General features: G+C 46.1%; 1 protein-coding gene and 1 long non-coding RNA gene across 3 annotated transcripts in view; one reads left to right on the forward strand and one right to left on the reverse strand.

The window, feature by feature from the left end:
* Positions 1-19,920, reverse strand: part of Cradd (CARD and death domain containing adaptor protein) — a 147,434-nt gene that overhangs the window by 6,607 nt on the left and 120,907 nt on the right. The window lies entirely within an intron of this gene.
* On the forward strand, positions 9,459-14,587 carry LOC143435693 (uncharacterized). Of its 2 annotated transcripts, XR_013106160.1 has the most exons (4): positions 9,459-9,745; positions 13,000-13,131; positions 13,324-13,571; positions 14,067-14,587. It is a non-coding gene; the product is annotated as an uncharacterized LOC143435693 (long non-coding RNA). The 2 variants fall into 2 exon arrangements; XR_013106159.1 differs by having other exon boundaries at positions 13,324-14,587.

The raw sequence follows: 19,920 nt of genomic DNA on the forward strand, positions 1-19,920 counted from the left end.
TTTCCCAATATATCACCCTGTTTCATTTTAATCGTGGCTTAGTAACCACAAAATTGATTTCGTTTCCTAGTAACTGTCTGCAGACAGAGGTTTGCCTAGCCCTGCCTAGCCCTGCCTAGCCCTGCCTAGCATATATTCCAGGGGTAGGTCCCTATTCTCATCAGTCATTAGCTGATACTGTAACCTCCTCAGAGAAGCCCTCTGGGACTGTTCAAAGCATCATCAGCCAGCCTCTTCTCCAGGGAACAGATTTGGGAGCAAAGGAGGATGCTACTGAGATGCTTTTCTATTCCAGGCCTGAAACCCCTCGGAGCAAGAGCCCTAGGACCCCCTCCCCCAAATGCTTCCTGGAGTATATTTAGTGTTCAATAAGCAAGTGTTGAAAAGAATCCTTTAGGGAGCTGATGAGAGAGCTGACCCTGCACGAGTATAAAAGAACCCATCGACCAGAGGCTGCACCTCAGGAGGCAACGGATGAGATTCGGTTACCTGTGTCCAGTTTGGCCTCTGTAGTTCAACTACACTTAGAACTTGGTAGGAAGTTCCATAAAATCCCATATTGGTGGCTTCGACTGTGAGCTCCCTGACATCATCTGCACGCTAGTTGCCACCCCCCCCCCCAGTCACCCCTATGGGGACCATACATGTGTAAGCTCAGCTTCTGGGCTGCATTATCACCCAGGCTCTCTCCCAGGCCAGCTGGAATTTGACCTGTGTACATGCATACATATGTGCACACTTGCATGTATGTGTGCATAGCATGCAGGAAGCAATGGGGGAATCTCATAAGGCATTAATGCAATGTTTGGCTACTGGGGTAGCCATAGGGAGAGAATAATTCGCAGCCGCTCTGGGCTCAGCTGTATAGTGCCTATGTAGCACACACAGGCCCTCTGTTTGACCCTCAGCCCTGTTACACATTGTAACGGCAAAGGCTCATTCTCACCGAGGGAGTGCTAACATACACATCATGGTCTTGTCCTAGGGAAAGGGGCCTGAGCTGTTTTTACTTTGTCTCTGGAATGACATGGGAAAAGGGTGACATATAGGAAATAAGGGTTATAATGAGAACATGTTCTTCTTTCTTGTAGCTTTTGGCCACAAATACCATCATTCTGCATACATGGGTCTCCAATAAACTTGAGAGCAATAGTGTGCAAAGTGTTCCAAACGTTAGGCTAGTCTCAAAGGCCGTTGTTGAAATAAAAATGTGTTTCCTTACCACCGATGTATCTTCCTGAAAACCCAACCATTCCCAATCAGAACCTCAACGCATCGTAGAGACAGAAACTGAAAAGCCAATTCTGTAACATACAGGGAAATGTGAAGAACCAGATATCCAAAAATTATTTTGAAAAAGAACAAAGTTGGACAAATTTCTCTACCTAATTTCAAGTCTTTATACAAAAGCCAAAGAATTAAGAAGTGGATAGTATTAAAAGACAGACAGTATCAGTGGAATAAACTGAAGCCCGGAAACAGATCCACACAAAAGTACAGACACAAGTCAGTGGAAGGAATGGGGTTTTCAACAAATGATGCAGAAATAACTAACTGGCTGTCCATACACACACACACACACACATACACACACACACACACAGAGAGAGAGAGAGAGAGAGAGAGAGAGAGAGAGAGAGAGAGAGGGGAGACCTCCAACTCACCAAGAGAAAACCTAGACAAAACATTTCAGTAAACTCAGCTCGGACAGTGCGGTGGTTTGGGTGAGAATGCCCCCCCCCCATCCCCAGGCTTATATATCTGAATATTTGGTCCCAGTCAGTGGAAGTGTTTGGGAAGGATTAGGAGGTGTGGCCTCGTTGGAGAAGGTATGTCTCTGAGAATCAGCTTTGAGAGTCCAAAAGCTCTCCATTCCTAGTTAGAGCTCTCCTGCACTCTCTGGTTCCCTCTCCTTCCTCCCCGCATCCACTCATACTTGTGGGCCAGAACATAGCTTCCAGTTACTGATCCAGTACCTCCCTGTTAGCCTGACACCATGTTCCCCACCAGGACTGTCATGGATTCACCCTCTGAAACCACAAGCCCTTAATGGATGGAATGCTTTCCTTTCAAAGTTGCCTTGGTCATGATGTTCTGTTACAGCAACAGTAACAGTAGCTAAGATGAGCAGACGACACAGAAACAACACCAAAGCGCTATCCATGAAAGAATCTGGTAAACTAAATGTTAGTCCGAGTTTAGAGTTCTTTGCTTTGAGAACTAAGACACAGCAGAAACTCCAGATGCAGCTCAGCTATAGAAAGCTGGCCAGCACATAGGGCCTGAACCTATCCCAACCACCAGATAAGGCAAGCCACAGACTGGGAGCAAGTATTTGTAAATCATTTCATTCTATATATACAACTTACAAAGGACTTGCATGCAACATATAATTCTCAGAGCTTAATAGAAAAACAACCCCATTTTTATTTGTTGTATACTTTATTTCTTTATTATTTATTATTAATTATATATATGTATGTGTATACACACACACACACACACACACACACACACACACACACACACACAGTTTCTCTGTATAGCCCTGGCTGCTCTAGAACTCACTCTGTAGACCAGGCCTCCAATTCAAAGATCTACCTGCCTCTGCCTCCCGAGTGCTGGGATTAAGAGCATGTGGCACGGCTACCCAGCTATTTTTTAATTTTTAAAATTGAAATAGAAGTACATCATTTCCTCCCTGTAGTTCCTCACGGTTACCTTCCCTTGAACACCTCTCACACCTCATTCTCAAGTTAACAGCCTCTTTCTGTTTAAGTATATTTGTTACAGGCTTGTACAGATTATATATATATATATATATATATATACACACATATATACATATATACACATATATATTCTGCTGAGACTGTTTTTGTTGCTTGTATATATTATATTATGTTACATTATATTATACTATATTTGCTTGTATATGGTTTCAGGGCTGACCACTGGGCATTGGCTAGCTGGGAAGAAGGCTCATCTCTGAGCTAACTCTCCCTATCCCAGCACTCATTAGTTACCTGGGATTCTCAGTCTAGGGGTGGCATCCTGTGAAATTTCCCCTCTCCCAAATCTCACATCTAAGGACACTGCCATTGGTCCAGTCTTGTTTATGCAGCTATTTCTAGCAGAGAGTGCTTCAGAGCAGACTTCCTGGCACTCTGGCTCTTCCAATCTTTCCACCTCTCCTTCCTTGACATTCCCTGAGGTGCAGATGCAGGAGCTGTGATACAGATGTTTCTGCCGGGGCTAAGCTCGGCATGACCTATGTTGTGTTCAGTTGTAGGTTTCTGTGACAGTCTCAGTTTGTTGTAAAGAGAAGCTTCTCTTTTGAGAGACGGTAGCTACGCTTATCTGTGAGTAAAAGGATGAGATTTATAATACAGTACAGAAGCATTCTGGTCTAGCAAGGTGGCAGCAGTAGATTCCTTTCTAAGGTCCATGACTTTGCTATCTCTGAGAATTTGGGTATGTTTCCAATACCAGCCATGGTTTCTCTCCTGCTGAGTGGGCCTGGAGTCCAATTAGACAGTTGTTGCTTTCCACTGACATGTGAGTGCCATCACTGCCCCTTTACACATAACTCGCCATGTTGGTCATTGTAGTGGTTCAATGGTATTAGAGCTAGATAGGACTGTTCAAGTGTTTCCCTTCTGGCGGCGTGCATAGTGTTTCCTGGAACCGTGAAAGATAGATGCTTTCAGGTCAGATCCAGCTTGAGTCACCTGAGTCATGTGTCCTGAGTATGTAGTGTAAAACAAGCCCATTTTTAAAAACTGGACAGAAATTTAGACCAGATAGTTCCGGTGAAGAAGGTACAGGGGTGGTGAATAGATACACAAAAAGGCTCTATGCATCGGTCACTAGGGGAATGCAAACTAAAACCACAGTTGAGTACCACTCAACTCAGATGAACATGGCTGTCAGACACAGAAAGGAAAACACTGCCCACGTGAGGATCCAATACGGTCACATCCACAGGGCGGGGAATCGTGCTTGCCTGGAGCAGGGCATGGGGAATGGAGTGCCTTTGTCAGGTACAATCTCAGCTATAGAAGATGAATAGGTCCTTCACACCTGTCAGACTGCACTGGGTCTCGTTAATGATGACATATGGTGTAGGTTGTGTGTTGTGTTCACAGGACAATGGGAAAAAGTTGAAATTAAGGAGAGCTATATACCATGTTGACAGGGTCGTGGAGCGACTGAACTCTTACCCACTGCTGGGGGATCATCAAATGGGAACGTTACTGTAAATGCAGCCTGACAGTTTCTTAACAAGTTAAACATACGCCAGGCCTTCGTTATTCCAACTGCACCTCTAAGCATTTACCACAGAGAAAAGTAACCTCTGTTCAGGCAGACACACACACACACACACACACACACACACACACACACACACACACACACGCGCGCGCGCGCGCGCGCATGCGCATGAGGGTGCTTCCCTGCAGCTTCATCCATAACACCTGCAACATAATTTACGATTCTCTCAACGTGCGGATGGGTAAACAGCATATGAGATATCTGTACAGTGGAATATTGCTGTCTAGTCCAATGAATGAAACACTATACATACTCCAACCTGAATGAGTCTCAAAATAATTACGCTGAATGAAAGAAGCCAGAAAGGAGGAGGGAGGAGTGGGGAGCACAGAGCTGCACTGAGGTGAGCGCAGGCAATGACACTCATGAATAACAGAGAGTAGATCCATGGCCTGGGGAGATGGGAAGGAATTACAAAGGGCCATGAGAAAAGTCCTGAGATGATAGCTATCTCGTTCCCCTGACTGTGGAGACTGTGTATGCATGTGTCAGAGCGTGCCAGTCCACTGCTGTGTTTGAGATAGGGCTTCATGCAGTCTTGGCTGACCTCAGCCCTGCTTTGGAGCTGAGACTGACTCTGAACCCTGCCTCCTCCAGTGATGAATTCTTGGTCTGTGCTGCCCTACCGTATCCAGCGTGGCTTCTCAAATTTTACACCGTGTATTTCGTGCTGAGTCCTCTTCGAAGAAGCTGGCTTTGTTTCCTTTAAAGTACTCAGACACCATCGCTTCCTCCTTGTGCCCAACCCCGAGCTGTGTTCTCAGACTCTCCCATGAAGCTCCACCCTGGCTCAGTCACTATCTTCATCATGGAGTGTAATTCCCATCCAGCTGATTGATTTTGTGCTAGCCGAACTTCTGGTGCTCTTCTGTTTCTGATTTGATGGAATGGGAATTTGCCCCGGCTTAATCTCGGCCTTGCCTACCAGCCGCACCTGACATTGAGTGCTCAGAGGCCTGGGGAGTCTCTGAGCCAGCACTGTGGCTGATAAAAGGCGCTGCCACGTTGGAACTATTCTGTCCAGTGACCCCTCTGCTGGGTTCTCTCAAGTAGCTTGGAAAAGGCTGTGGGCCTTGCTGTACGATCTCAACCCTTTCACCCATGGGATTACTCAAAATCAAGTACTACAGGACATTTTTTTTTTTTTTTTGCACAGTTCTAAAGTGTCCCTCTTGAATGGGCAAATAATATATGGGACTCAAAGCAGCAGAAACATACCCAGAGGCTTCTGGAAGCAGAGGGTATAGCTCTGAAAATGTAAGAGGTATAAGTCTTTTAGAACAACCATAAATCACAGTGAAAACTCTGATTCTGGACTGCAGCGCTTTCAAATAATATCATGTGCTCTGGCTTCAGCCTTGGCCACTTTCCCCTTAGAACAACAAAAAGAACCAGGCCAGCTATTAAAGGCGGCCTTGTTACATAACGCAGTTAATTGCACATACGCTTCCCTGTGGGATCTAATCCAAGTTTCACAGTGGTCTATTTTATTTAGCATTGATAGTTTTATTCACTTCCTATTAAAGAGATCTTTCCACAAAATTGACTGTTGGCTCATCCTTGGCATAAGGAAGAAGACTGTGAATTAAGGGTGGGAGCCACAGATGGGCCTCGGGTACAAAGAATGTCACCTCACGGGAGGCAGGTGTCCCACATGCCACTAAGTTCTTCAGGTCCTGCTGATGAAGGTTTTGCCTTTAACCCGGGGAATCTTGCAAGCAGAACATAAAATGAAAGGAGAGTTTTGTAACTCTCCTTTATGTAACATAAAATGAAAGGAGAGTTTTGTCGGGTTCCAGGGCTGCTTGGCATGCTTGCTCATTTCCAAAAGCCCAGGCTTTTCTTAATTGGAAACAAACAAACAAACAAGACCATGAAGGAGGTGGGCAGGAGAAAGCAGAGGAAACTTGGTACTGATATGCCTCCTCCTTTGTGGTTGTGGTCCCTGGCATCCTAGCATTGAAAGGTTCCTGGTACTGTGGGCTTCTTCTGCTCCCAGGACAGGATTGAGAAAGGGCTGTGTGAGACAGGTCTTTACAGCCCAGCACTGTCTCCCCCTATCCTAGGCTACCCAACCCCACATTTCCCTCCTAGCTACTGAGTAGATAAGGGAAGGGAAGCTAGATGAAGTAATTTCCTTCATGCCTTTATGACTAATAAAGCAACTGCTGTGTTCCCGGCTTGGGAACATTTCCTAGTACAGTCCCTTCTGGTTCCAGAGAGCTCTGACACAAGTGTGCTCTCTGTTCGTATCATTTTAAAAACAAGGATTGGGGGAGACAAAGAAATACTTGTGCTTTCAGAGTCACTGCCACAGGCAGGTAGCATCAACTTTCTCAAAAAAAAAAAAAAGAAAAAGAAAAAGAAAAAGAAAAAAGCTGGTAGTATTAGGTAGGGGACACTGAATGACATGCCCCAAACACTAACTAGTATGAGTCTGAGACTGATTTAAATCCAGCTCTATCTGGCTGAAGGTCTGTGTTCTTACAGTCTGCTAAGATGCTGATGAAGTGAACGTAGTTGACAAATCCAGAGGCGGGGGGATGACCATTTCAGACTAGTCTGACTGCAATTCTCAAATTAAGATTATTAAGACTTTCGGACACTCCTGATGAATAGCCAACCTGCGTCCTCCGGGGAAGAACGCTATGTGGCCTGGAGGGAGAAGATGATTCTTCCATACTTCCATAATCCATGCTGCAGCTGTAGACTCCTAGCGAGAAACAGCTCCCGTGAGACTGTGCAGGGATAGCTACACTTTAACCGATAACAACAGAAACTTACGTTTTTTTTCAGGATTGATTTAGGATAAGCACCTTGTAAAGACATGTCTCGTAATATCTGTTTGGAGAGACAATGTGACCAGTGACTGATTGACCAAGAGATAAGTGGGTCCACAGAGACACTACAATGCTCCATAACCTCTTCCCAGCATGCTTCACTTTGTTCCATGGCATCTTCTACCTGCTACGGGTCAACGTCTTTCCCTGTCTGCAGAAGATGTGGACACGGCCACCACCACCTCTGTTTGGTAAATGAATACAATATTTCTAGAGTGACTACTTTTATGAAGAACGTTCGCCGGGGGCCAGATCTTGGATTTAGCTAGTACATCATCCAAACCATCATCCTTTGGTGTTGACGCCACACCAATGGCCCCTGGCTTCTCCGCTTTCCACTTTATGATGCAGCAGAATGAGAGCTATTCAGTAGAAAGTATATTCCAGATTTAGGAATTGGATCTCTTCTTGGTATCTGTGGTATGTTTTTCTCTTGGGATGCTGGGCAGCAGCTATGGGATGCTGGCCAGCTAGGTACCAGCCATGCCACCCAACCCCAGGGATACCCAATCCTCTTATTGTGCTCCTGAGCTACGGTGCTCAATAGGGTAGGTATGTTGAAATGCATTTGTGACTTAGGATATTTTCAGGTTAGACTGGCTTTACCAAGATGTAACCCCACTGTGAGCTGGGAAGCACGGCCAGGTCCACAGAGATCAGTAACAGAAACTATGAAAAATACAAAGAAATACTTGAAGAAGGTAAAAAGGAAGAAGGGGAGGATGAGGATGAAGAGGAGGAGGAGGAAGAGGAGAAGGAGAAAAAAAAAGGAGGTAGAAGATGAAGAGAAGGAAGCGGGCAAAACAAAATGAAAAATCTCGTCATGTTCTGTTAGTCTGTTTTCTGGCAGTATTTCTGTGTAGATGTCCCAGAGAGCACAGAAGCAGCTTGTATGGTTAGGAAATCAAATTGCTATCAAACTTAGGAAATTACAGGGATGGAGAGCAACAGCCCATCTAAATATGTCCCATCTGCTTTCGGTTTCATGTTTTGTACAATCAACTGCTGGAAGCATTTGAGAGTGTGCTACAACACTGAACATGAGAAAGGGGCGTGTCCTAGCTGCTGCCTGGAGGTGAAATGGGGGTGAACTGCATGGGGGGAGGGGTGGGAGGGAGGGAGGTGAGAGAGTGCGGCCATGGACCCCAGGGAGGGTTTCCAGGAAACAGCGATGCGGATCGCAAACACAAACCAAGCACGCACACAGTTGAGCCAGTGTTTTGGAACACGGTGAAAAGCAACTTTCCACTTGATGGGAAAATGCCACCCTATTTCATTACTGTGTCAGCTTGGGTCACAGTGTCCTCCACAGTTTTGCTGTGGCTACGGTTGCTCTCAAGCTGCTTTGACTGTGGATGCTCTGGTGCTTGACAGTGGCCCAGAGCCTGCTGCTGCCTTTTCTCAATGTGAGCTCTTAAGAGTGTGTGTATTCTGAAAGATCTTCTCCAGACTTCCAATGACTCTCTACTGCCCACCTCACCTCCATGAGCCCCTTGGGGGTCTTCCTCCACTCTTAGCTCAGTCATTATGGCCACTTCAGCCATAGCCTTGCAAGGGAAGGGGCCTCACTTCTAAAAGGACAGGCAGAGCCCAGAGCAGCAATGGATTCACGCTCCAAATAAACAAAGCCTGAACTGAAGACTGGATTAATAAGAGCCAGCACTCTTTGGTTGAAATAATTCAGTGGCGGAGAATGCTTTAGAAATAAGAAGAAAAAAAGTGCTTCCTATCTCCAGAGATCCAACCAATTAAACGCATTAGCGGAAGCAATTAAAAAGTTATGGTTGTCTGTGGGTAAGGAGTGGAAGAGGATGGTGTGAGTTACTGATCGATTCACTCTTTTGGTATACTTTTTAAAGTGGAAAACAGATAAAGGTCCCTGGGAAACAGCAACAGTGTGAGCCTATTCACACAAGTCCCTTTCACAGCATAAATCACCAGCCTCATTAGTCTACTGTTTGCGGGAGATGACATCCTGCATCATAAATCGGACTGCCGTTTCTGAGCAGTGACTCACCGGTTTGAAAGAGAATTTGATTCTACATCTATGCCTGGCCCTGGACAACATATTTCTCTCTTTCTTCTCGCTCCCCTCTCCTTCCCTGTCCCATATGCTTGTGTGTGTGTACCTGTGTGTTCATGCAAGTGTGTATGTATGTGTATATATGTGTGCATGCAAGTGTGTGTATAAATGCATGAGTGCGTGGATGTTTATGAGTGTGCATACAAGTGCATGTGTGTGTACATGCAAGTGTGTGTATGCATGCATGAGTGCGTGGATGTTTATGTGTGTGCATACAAGTGCATGTGTGTGTGTGTGTGCACATGCATGTGTGTATGTATGTAGGCCAGAGGACAACTTCATGCGTTGTTCCTCAGGTTCTGTCCACTTTGTTTTGCAGACAGGGTCTCTCAGTAACCTAAAACTCACCAATTAGGTTAGGCTGGTTGAGCCCTAGGAACCTGCCTGCCTGTACCTGCCCTGTGTAAGGACTATGAGCACACGCCACCACAACCAGCTTTTTAATCCAGGTTATAGGAGTGAAGGGCAAGTCTTCATGGTTGCAATGGTAAGTGCTTTGCTGACCCAGCTATTTTGCTCCTTGATCCCACAATTCTCTCATTAATACAATATTCTAGTCACATTTACTTAACCGTTAGAGAGACTATGTCTCAGGAGTTCTTGGATATACTTTAAAACAAAGAAAGGAGGTGCCATTTACCACCACTATGCATTTCAGGTTTCCAGTGGTCAAGGAAAAGGAGAACAGTCCAGGTCCAATAGAAACAGACCCCAGAGGGAGAATGCATGTCATGCACCCATCCATTGTTTATCTTTGAGAACCTGTCCCATCATGCCTTTCCTCTTCACAAATGTTCCTCCTCTCTGCACCTTATACAGAAGCTTATGGTTGCCAGGGCAGATAAAGTCTAGAGTAAATCATGACATGGGGTAACCTTGTGTGGTAGCTTTAGGCATATAGATTAATGGTTGGTCCCCAGCTGGTGACACTGTTTCAGGGAGGTTATGGAACATTTAGGAGGTGGTGCCTTGCTGGAGGAAGTGTGTCATTGGGGAGAGCCTTGAGGGTATACCCCACTTTGCTTACTTTCTCCTTGCTGTGTAAGTGTAAGCCTGTGATGAGCTAACTTCCTGTTTCTGTTGCATGCCCTGCCATGATGGACTCTAACCCTCTGAAACTGCAAACCAAAATTAACCCCTTCCTTCTAAAATTGCTTTTGATCAGTGTGTTTTATCACAGCACCAAGAAAGTAATTAATGCATCCGTCTGCTAGAGACGCAGCAACGATCCCACGGGACACAAGGATGACTCGGTAGCTGGGAGATCCCCACAGTCGTTGAGGTTAGCTTCCCTAAGGGTGAATGTAGTCTCCCTCACTAAAGAACCCAGGAGGAAGTTTTTCCTAAGATTCTGGGCTCTGAGGCACAGGTCACTCCCACTCCTTTTGATTGGCCAAGACCATTGTTCATTAAGGAAGCTTTCAAGTTTTCCCTTTTCTTAGCAATGACAAAGTAATTGTATAGGTGGGTAACAATATCAGTACAGACACCAAAACTTCACCCTTCTCCCACCGACTCCTAGCTGTCTATATATTCAAGTGCATGCCAATAGGAAGAGAACAGCCAGGCTTTCTCTGCCACCTTCCTACAGTATAAGAGGAGTCTAGAGTCCTGATCTGCCTGTCCCAATCAATCCTCCCATTTTGTCACCTTGCTTACTTGGGCTATAGTCTCCTACAAAGTAAGGGCCTTCTTAAAATGTCATCTTGGCCTTCCAGAGCATATGGTCTAGCTTCCCTGTGGCCACAAATACAAACAAGAACAACTGAAGGGCATGTTAGCTGGTAGGCACAGTAGGGAGACCATGGAAGCAAGTTGCATAGTGTGTTCAATATAGAGATAAGAGAGCCAGGAGTTAGGAGACATGCAATCCAGTCCATGACCTAAGGATGGATGTGACACCATCTGGGCTCTCCTTCCACATCTGTAAAATGAAAGGGTTGAACCGGACCCAGAAACTGCAAGTGCAGATATCTCCAAGAGAATAGTAACGAGTATAAGCAAGTATAAGCATGGATCTACAGGGGCTGAGGAGACCAGTAGGGACATGTCTCACTTACGGTCAGTTGCGGCTTGGAAGGAGTTAACTATAGCTCTCCAAGAGGCATCCAGTGTCTCCACATTGCATCTTTGAGAAGAAAGCTACAGATTTGTAGTTTAGGGGGGAAAAAATCTCTCTGGGTTTTGTTTTGTTTGGTTATGTTTTGGGATTTTGTTTTGTTTTGTTTGAGATAGGGCTTCACATAACCCAGACTGGCTTTGACCCTCCTGTGTACCAAAGCTGGTCATGAACACATCTTCCTGCCTCTACTTCCCAAGTGCCAGGATAATGGGCATGCACCCCCATCGTTGGTTAAAATCTCTTCGTTTTACATAGTGTCAATGAATTAAAAAAAAAAAAAAAAAAAACCCTCACGCACATTTAAGTATGGTATGTAAGCCATGTTGTGCGCAGGCTCACTGCAGCCTAAGGGTGCAGTCCGTGGCCTCAGCACTAGGCCGTGTCTCTGAGCTTTCTGTAAGAGCTTACAGTCTGTGATTTGTTCCAGAGCATGTTCTTACAGCAAAACTGCTGCCCTGATTAATGTCTATTTGATAACGGAGCCAGAAAAGACACAGTATAGAACTGCAGACAGGACGAGCCTGGGATCTGCTTTGGAGCTCAAGGGCACAGAAAACCTTGAAAGACCAGGGGTGAGGGTCAGACTGGAACAAAAGGCATGGCCCAGTTTCTAGCTGACAAAACGATTCTGGCTGTAACTGGAAGGGTAAGCTGGAAAGGGGGTGCCAGTTCATGCGACTGAGCAAAGCACAAGGATGCCTGCACAGAGAATGGAGCAGTGCGCTCTGACCCAGGGCTGAAAACCTTGGAGGGGATAGATGTAGTTTTCCTACTCCATGGTTCCTTGCAGGTTTTCTGGTCTTGAGTCAGGCAAGGATAGAGCCAGAGGGATAGTTAGAAAGTCACTTCCGGGGAAAATTGACCGTTGACCCATGATGGGGGCAGGAGCTATACAGAAGAGTAGACGGGTTGTAAAGGTACAGAAAGGAAATGGACGTCAGCTGACGGGTTAAACACTGGCCAGGACAGGAGTCGCAGGCTGCCCAGCTTCTAGTTTGAGTGACCGGTTGACTGCTGTTGCCACTGCTGGAACAGAAATGGAGAAGGCTGGGCCAGGGTGATGACTCAGCAAGTGAAAAATGCTACCTGGGCAAGTTGGATTATCTGAGTTCAATCCCACCCACGGTGGAGGGACAGAACCCACCCCAGAATCTGTTCCCTGACTTCCACCTGCACAAGGTGGCACACACACCATGAACATGTGCATCCCATATAGATATGATAATAACCCAGAGAAGGCTGCATGCAGGAGTGGCAGGTAGAAGTGAGACATGTTAGAACAGGTTAGGTGGGAGATGCCTGGGGCATGCAGAAGTCAAAATCTGAACCACACGGCTAGAAAGGCAGAACCCGAATGGGTCTGGGCTACAAATTAACTCATCTAATTCTGTCATTTTCTTGGTTTGTTAATTTTCAAGGTACTTTTTGGGCAAACTAATTACAAAAGATGTCAGGCTATGTGTTAAGGTTGGTTTTCAGCAGTGGCTCGTCTTTGGTTGCTTGGTGTAACCCACACCTGCCTTCCTATACACAGTAGTAAATACATTGTTTTCCTTGCCAGACATCATTTTCTCGAGTGTTCACTTGCTTGTCCGACTTTCAATTCTGCTGTGTGGTAGGATATCCCTGAACTGAGAGGAAGAGTTGGCTTCTGCTCTCCATCCGTGATAATCCATCACTGCAAGGAAGTCACATTGGTCGAAGCTTGAAGCGACTCGTCGTATCACATCAACAGCCAAGTGCAGAGAGAGGTAACGCCATGCGTGTTTAGTAATCCCCTAGGTTTCTCTGCTCTTAGACAGTCTAGGGTCCAAGCCAGGCAAGTGTGCTTCTATTGGGCTGTGTCTTCCTACCTTAATAAACACAACCAAGATAACCCGTCACAGACATTTCCCACAGGTGAACCTGATCAAGGCAATTCTTCATTTCGACTCTCTTCCCAGGTGATTTTAGAGTCCCAAGCTGCAGATCAAGCTAACCATCACTGCTCAATTCTCACAGAAGCGCTAAAGACAGACACCACACGACCTTCACTCTGCTAAGCAGGAAACTGAAGCACAGGGGGCAGGAACTCACCAAGGTCAGACTGCCTGAAGTGTACCAGCAAGAAGTTGAACCCAGACAGCCTGGCCCCTTGGACATGCTTTGGAACATCATACACTGCCTCCTGCAGCCTCTCCAGGCATCTCAGGTGATGCCTATGGCACCGTTTAGTCTCCCGGTTTCATATGGAATACCTGTTCCTCATTTGAACTGGTATCCAGACTTCTTGTCAGGGTTTTCCTCATGTGAACTGGTTTTTAGATGACCCCTCCCCCATCCCCTCTATTTTCCTCCACTCTTGATCCCACCAAGAAGGTTTGCTGGCTTGCCGTCAGTATATGAATGAGTCTTCTCTTCTGGGTGAAGAACAGGAAGCAGGCCCTGTGTTTACTCCATCTGAATCCTTTACAGTGATGCCAAGAGTGGTACATAGAACAAGCCCTCTTACACAGATGGGGCAGGCCAAGTGGGGATAATAGGGCCTGGCCACGTGGACACCGTGGGTCAGGTGGGAATACACTTTTATCCATCATAACCCCAATTAAGGGAAAGGGCCTTATTTCGTAAAATACTGGCCTTGTGGCCAGAAATGTCAACATGGTGAATTGGCTAATTGTTCCTTCTTGCTGTTGATCTTTGCCAGGGCCATCTCACCGTCACAGCATCAGAACTGGAAGGCATCTTATTTGTGTGCCCTGTGACCTTGTGCGGCAATGGGGACGCTCAGAGGTCAGGCTGCCTCTCACATCGGTTTTTTGGGTCCCACTGCATTTGGGGTAACGGTGTAGCAATGCTCCCCTCTGTCTCTGCTCTAGTCTCCTGTTCAGTTCCCCAGGGGCTGGGAGGCTGCTCCCTGCCAGGTGCTGGGGAACACTGCTGTCAGCGGGTGGCTTCTGGTCCTCGTCCCATCCTCTGCATACTTTTCCTCCTAGTAGATCCTTCTTCACACTCCTCACTGCCAATCTTCCTCCTCACTTCACACCCACAAACATGTCCTTTCATGTAGGATCAGGAGGCAGGATGGCCTGGTAGAGGAAGGGAGGCTAACATTTTGTCCTGGGTCCCCTTTGTCATGTTCTCCTTGCGTCTAAAACTCGAATTTCCAACAATAACCAATTGGCCATAGCATTTCAAGTTATAAAATGTGACCCGGCTGGGAGTTCATCACTGAGAACACGTGAGGGGGATGGGATAAGGGGTTCCTGGGTGGTGGGGAGAATGGGGTAAGGGGATAAAATCTGAAATGTAAACATAATATCCAATAAAAAAAATAGTGAATGTATTTGAAGAATGGCACCCAAAATTTTCCTCTGGCTTCTACACCACACAGACACTCTGTATACTCTCCCTCCTTGCAGATCCTTCGTCACACTCCTCACACACACACACACACACACACACACACCCCTTGTGGGGAGGAAATGAGGAAGAAAGAGAGAGACTGACTAGAGATGACTACAGGTGACTTGAGATGACACACACTCTCTTCTGAGTTATCAACATGTGCATGGGGTGGGGGTTTAGGGAGGATCAGAAACAAAATATTCAAAAGAATTATCTTTTAGGCTAGAGCTCTGGAGCTAACACCCGAGACCCAGAGGCAGGCAGGTAGAAGCCGCTGAACCTCCTGGCGCTAGCTCTTTGCTAGGTACCTAAGGGTCTGATTCCTGAGGGAGAGTCTACAGTCACTCAGATGCCGAAGTCAAACCTGTTCTGACAGCGATAACAGAGTTTACCCTCAGAGCCTCAGCCTGTGCTGCCTCCACGGGATTCTGGGATTCCTGATGAGGATGCAGGGAAAGGCTCAGAGTCTCACATTACATTACATTACAGTCACAATGGATCCATGTGACCCCTCTGTAGTTCGGGACGACATGGAGTCTAGTCATCACTCTTCCCCCAATATTGTTCCCTTCAGAATGGGAGGTCGGGTCAGCTCCACGGAGGCCTTGCCCCTTAGCAGAGTCTGCATCCTCAGCGGGAACAATCTGCTTAGGCCAAGAAATTGGATCCTGTTTAAATGACAGTAGTTATGGGAAAACAGTATGTCTACAGCCAGGGCTGAAGCCTGGCTAGTACTTCATGGCTGGCACTGCCCCAACATGGACTCAGCAGGCTGCAGAGAAACCTCTTCAGGCCACCAGGGATGACAACCAATTCTGCTGCCCTCGCTTGCCCTTCACTGCCTCACCCCCTCAATTTGGGTTTTGTCGGAGAGCGATATCCTCTGTCTCCGGTCAGTTCCTCTCCTGGAATAACAGCATCTGGAAAAAAGTAAGGTTCTGGCTGGCCTGGCTGCCAGTCTGTTCCCAGATTCTGACACCTTGTCTACTTTGCCATTCTAAGCTCATCTTGTCTCCCTAACTGCTCAACTACACACCCACCTCAGGCCGATGATTCCTTAACAGCTGAGGATCCCAGGCCAATGCTACCTTGTGACGTGAACCTCTCTGCTGGCACGTGAACTAGTAAGGGTTTCTTGGCTTTGAGATCTTCATTTAATTGTACAGTGGATGAACCTGAAAACTCAACTCGGAATAGTGACAGAGGTCAGACAAAAAAAAAAAAAAAAAAGAAAGAAAGAAAGAAAGAAAAAGAAAGTGAAGCCGGCATTAGAGTCTCCAGAGGCATACATGATGTGGATGGGTATGGATGTGTAGGCACTAATGTGTAAAGGAGGTTCTTAGCAGGTAAAGGTGCCTGCCACCCAGCTAGGTGATCTGAGTTCAATACCTAGGACCCCTGTGATGTTAGGAGAGAGCCAACTCCTACAGGGTGTCCCCTGACCTACGCACATGCACCATCCACACACAGTGTGTATATCATAGAAGAAAGAGGAAGTTGCTCTCCCAACTTTTTCTGATCGCTTATAACCCCCATGTTTCTGAAGTGAGCTAAGAGAAGCTGCCAACTGAGAAGGTAGAGGATATAACATTTATATTACTTTACATGTATATTAAGTGTACTGTAAAGTCAGAGTCTGTTTATTGTAGGCTCTTGACAATGGCCACATCGCTGCAGTCAACTGGAGGTTTTGTTGGATGGGGCCACTTTGGAAGGTTTTATAGCATCTCAGGAAGAAAGGGGACTCTGGCACAGAAGGGTTCCAGTTATAAAACAGGTTGCTTTTTATGTAACTCTATAATCCCTTCCGTCCATTAGGTGCTGGCTAAGTTTTCTATGTGCCATTTTAAGGGTTTAGGACTCTCCCATCATTTAGCATTTCATTCAAATTCATAGTACCTGCCTTTTCTCCCCGCATTAATTTAAGCCATGCCAAAACAAAAACAACAATAACAAAAAGCCACACACACACACACACACCAGAAAACAAAACCAAACCAGGCAACATTCACAAAGGCCCTCGGAAACAAAAGAGGAGAAGAAACTTGAAGCAGACAAATAAGGATATTGTATTGGAGCGTTTCTTGATTAAAGTGAGCATTTTACATAACAATACTGGATCTGGGAAAAATCAACTCAAGATTCGGTCTATTGCAAGTGCACGGTGACTAACCAAGTCCAGACTCAGACTTCACACCAGCTACAAATCACGGTGCCTACAGATCCAAAATTCCTGCGCAAGCTAGTTTGCTATCCTTGGTTTTGGCCATAGATTATCATTAACTTGGTCTAAGACAGGGAGCCAGGGAGAGAACACTACACCCTTCTGAGCCCATCTATGGCTTTAAAGGGTGGCTAGCGCTCATTTGGCAGTGGTGCTGTTTTTGATAACACAAATAGACACTATGCTCATTGCCCCCAAGCTACCCCCACTGTGTGCTAGGGAGTCAGGTCCGTCCTATTTATGCTTAGCCTATTTAATCTTTCAGATAACCGACTTATTTATTAAGATCTACAGATTACATAAAGGCTCGTTCTCTGTGCTGTGCAATGTAGGTCTGGACACAAACAGTGCTGTATATCTATTACAGTGTTACACAGAAAGGCTTCCCTATCTGTTACAATGTTACACAGAAAGGCTTCCCTATCTGTTACAGTGTTACACAGAAAGGCTTCCCTGCTGTAAGTATCCAGGGTTTCACCTAGGCACCCCCTAACATACTGAACGTGCCAGCTCAGCAACGTGCTACAAGCAGAGGGCCGGTTGTTTCCTCTTGTGACTGTGGCTAGCCGTGAGCTGCAACTTGCTGCTCATTCGTGCCATTGCCGGAGACTGCAGGAGACCATTCGAACAATATCACTGGCCCAGGGAGAGAACGAGAGTTCAAACTGTAAATAGTTTCTACTGGACGAGTACTGCATTTGGCACCATCAGAAAGTCCAGGAATCTGAAGTTGAACCAGGACTGTCTCTCTAAGTAAAAGTCTCTGGAACAGGCTTATGAATACAGGGCCTTCCTTAAAACTATGTCAGTAGCAGCAGCAGATGGGAGATTAAAGAAGAAAGCCATTGGCATCTCTATTCTAGCATCCGTAACAGAGGAGCCCCTTGTTCTCTGGGCTGGGGGTTGGGGGTGTGCCTCAGTGCCTAGAAGGTAGAATTGGACTCTATTCTTGGCTTTGGATTATTTATTTATTCACTTTACATCCCAATATCATTCCCCCCTCCTCCCACGACCTCCCCATGCAGAAGCTCCTCCTCCCCATTCCTCTCCCCCCTCTGAGAAGGGGGACCCCTCTAGGTATCATTCCACACACACTCCTCCCACTCCCAGCACATCAGGTCACTGCAAGTCTATTGGCCTCGGATTCTATTCTTAGCACTAAGGGGGGAAAAAAAAAAGAAAGAAAGAGAAGAAAAAGAGGAATCAAAAATTCAAGTTTAAATGGTATGTAGTCACTTAGAAATATTCTAGTTGGAGACAACAGAGTTCAACGTTGTACCTTTGAGGTGTAGTCTTAGACTGTCCTTATTCTGAACCCAACATAGATGTTCCTTGCTTAACCAACCATCATGGCACAGTCCAGGAGTTGGGCAGGAAGCAAAGGCAGCTATCGGATTGGGTGAGGATGGCCAGTCTAAGTCCGCTACTGTTTAAGAAGGCCAGTCCCACTTTGTATAGCTTCGGGCATGATGTGGACTCTCAGCTGTCTTAAGGCAGGGAGTAAATCTGCCCTGTCATGATACACGGATCAGCTATGATGTGTTCATCAAAGGTAGCAGCACGATTCTGCATCCTTAAAGCACCTCGATTCACCACCCCCCTGACCCCCACCCTCTCTTCCCGAAGTGCTTCTGCTACGTTAGTCACACTGGCTTTTAAAGAATCATCCTATTTCAAGAGGTGCATTTGGTACGGCCGGGAGAGGTGGCTTAAGAAGCTTACCGAAAGGAGCAATGTTTAGTGTCACGGCAAGTTGAGTGGGGTTAACTTAGGAAGCACGCCTTACATAGCAATTTGGACAACTCAGAAGCAAAGCCCTTTGCTGACAGTTGTTGCTTTGAGGAGCTTGGACAGCTTTCCACTGTTGGCTGGGGACGTTATAGGACAGTATGCATATCTTCGGCTGCCATGAGAAGATGTGGTCTTTGCCTTCATTGCTGTCACATAATTCAGCAAAGATTTTTTTTTGAATCATTACTGTCATTTGTTTGATTTCAGATAGAATCTCATTATGCAGCCCTAGCCAGCCAAGAAATCACTATGTAGCCCAGGCTGGCCTTGAACTTGTGACGTGGGCGTGTTTGTATCATTTCATCTCTTTCATCGAAGGTGAAAATGAACTAAACACAGCCCCTCATTGGCAGATAGGCACATGGGCATTCAACTCGATGCAGCTCTGTTTCTTATTCACCAGTCCCGTCCTTTCCTCTCAACATGTCTCCATCCCGATGGAAACATAGCCGCTTCTTTATCTGTATTCTTGATAGATAATGCAGACTACAAAAGTTCCCAGATCCTGCCTCAGTTCTATCACTAAAACTGAGCTGTCTAGGGACAGTGGCTGACTTACACGGAAGAGGAATAAAGTGCCTACAGTGCACTCTAGCACATGCAGCTGAACCTCAAGGTCAGTAAAGGCAGCAGCAGTGTGGTCCCCAAGCACTGGCGGCTTCTCTTTCTCAGACTCAGGATCTGCTGATGACTGGAATCCAGCTGGGAGGCAGCTCCTTATTCTTAGACAGTTCTGACTACCCCCTTCCCCCACGCCCCAGAGACTCTGGCTATGTTCACAATGTGGCTCTTGGGAGTCTGGGCTGCTACAGACAGGTTGCACCACTGGATTCTTGTTCTTAATTTACAATGATGCTCCAGCTTCTCTCAAGGAAGAATGCAGACTTTAGCTACTACACTTACCACATATTGCCTCAAAGCAAAGAGCTTCAATATATAAATTTTATCTTTATCAGTGACTATATGCCTTTAGAAGATAAAAAAAAAAAAAAAAAAATCACATTCATGCCGAAAGAGGTCAGAGTGAACCTTGAAGTTGAAAAATCCAATTTTATTGATCCCAACACAAATACTTCAGAGAAACATTAACGTTTCTAACATTCTATACACTGGGGAAACAGTATCCCTACAGGTTTCA

This window comes from Arvicanthis niloticus, chromosome 22 (assembly GCF_011762505.2).
Source record: "Arvicanthis niloticus isolate mArvNil1 chromosome 22, mArvNil1.pat.X, whole genome shotgun sequence".
Lineage (NCBI taxonomy): Eukaryota > Metazoa > Chordata > Mammalia > Rodentia > Muridae > Arvicanthis > Arvicanthis niloticus.